This window comes from Opisthorchis viverrini (assembly GCF_000715545.1).
Source record: "Opisthorchis viverrini unplaced genomic scaffold opera_v5_593, whole genome shotgun sequence".
NCBI lineage: Eukaryota > Metazoa > Platyhelminthes > Trematoda > Opisthorchiida > Opisthorchiidae > Opisthorchis > Opisthorchis viverrini.
In genome coordinates, this window is record NW_008752250.1 from 145,947 (window position 1) to 147,710 (window position 1,764).

A 1,764-nucleotide genomic window follows, 5' to 3' on the forward strand; every position below is an offset into this window, starting at 1 on the left:
ATGATCTCGATTAAGGTATACTAAAGCTGAACCGCGTTAGATAGTAAGTTGAATTAAAACAAGTTCTAGGCGAAAGTCACACAACAAATTAGCCACCCCAAACCTCTTATTCGGGAGACGGAAAGTTTCTGATCACCATTCATTTTGCAAACACTGAACGATAAGCTCTCACCGAAGTTCGCCATATTCATTGAAGTCTAGCAAGGGTGTCCTCTCGTTCGAGATCAAATGTGTTACTCTTAGTCCAGACATATGCAACATAAGATGGCTATCATGGTAGATAACCCCAGGAAATGTATCGAAGAGGCCGCAAGGTTGGTCGTCAAATGGAGTTCCAGTCCTCTCTGCCAGCTGATTTTTGGAAACTGGCGTCCCTAGTTTTTGTTCTGGTGTTGCACAGCTTCGCCGAAAGACTTCACAACACTGTCTCTCTCTGATGATACGTTGCTGTCACCTAGTCCTGGTTTCATTCATACTGGCAGGTACAGTCATCTTTAAATACACGGTTCTTAGATTTTACTTCTATGATGTTCGTGCTCACCGTTCAACTATGCATAATCTCATCGGTATTCTTCCTTCAACTCACACTCCGCTCTTCTCGCTCCTGGATCACGCTAGGTATTCAGTTATATGGAACTTCTCTCATGGATCCAGGAGTCGCCGACAAGTTTGAGAAACACTATTTCAACGGTCCCGAATCTAGAATGAATTCGTATTGGAGCTGTAGTAGCAAGTATTTGAACAAAGTCAAAGATGTGTGTACATAAGTTACTGTTTCACATGTATGAACGAAGTATTCTCATAAATATGCGGGGCTGTTGTTTTCTCACACATTGGGTGGAGATTGCTCTGAATAGTTTTCCAGGTGGTCATAATCGGGTTCGAGTCCCAAGCCCCATTGGATCCAGGGGGTCTGAAGAAGGGATTTGGTGGTAGGTCGATTCTTTGCATTGTACTGCGTGCATGCATTGTAGACTTGTAGCATGGCTTCGCTTGGGGGTGGGCTAGTGGGACCTGTCTGTAATTTATGAAAAAAAGGCGGGTGAAAAAAATAGAAACAGGTTCAGACACGGGAAACACTGAGCTAAAATAATATGGTGAAAATTCCCGTGACTCCTCCTTAGCAGACGGAATCAGGTAAAAGTAATATAAACCACAAATTGCTGTGATTCGAGGTTCACATGTATCTCGAAATTAGTTGCTTAGTTTAGAGTCAGGCAGCTTTGCGGGGAGATACTGGCTGTTGCTATCAGAAAGGGGGTGGGCCATTTTATCGGCGTGGTGGAATACCTCCCTAGAGTTGCGGTGCTTATAGAGATGCTTGATTAACGATCCTGGTTAAGCTGAACCGCGTTAGATTGCAAGTTGAATGCAAACAAGCACTAGGCGAAGATCACAGGTAACCTAGACACTTGGAGCTCTTGTGCGTGAGACTCAGTTTCTCAAGAGAGTTATAGCATGAAAGGATGGGCGCCTTAGCGCCACAATCATGCGTTTGAATAGCCCGAATTTCAAAATAAACTGGTCCCACGGAATTTATCTAGTCAGGTGGAGAAAAGCGTGTTTTGCAACACACAATTAGTTTTTTTAGTTGTTCGGATCTAGACCTGTGTGACCGATTTCCCCACACATGGGATGTATGAAAGTTTTCATTGGACCAGACGGAAGTTATCAGGTATGTAATGCCCCCCTACAACGTTACTCAAACTTTTTCAAGGACTTTTGACCCAGTTCGACTGAACAAATTGAATGTGAATTTAATGT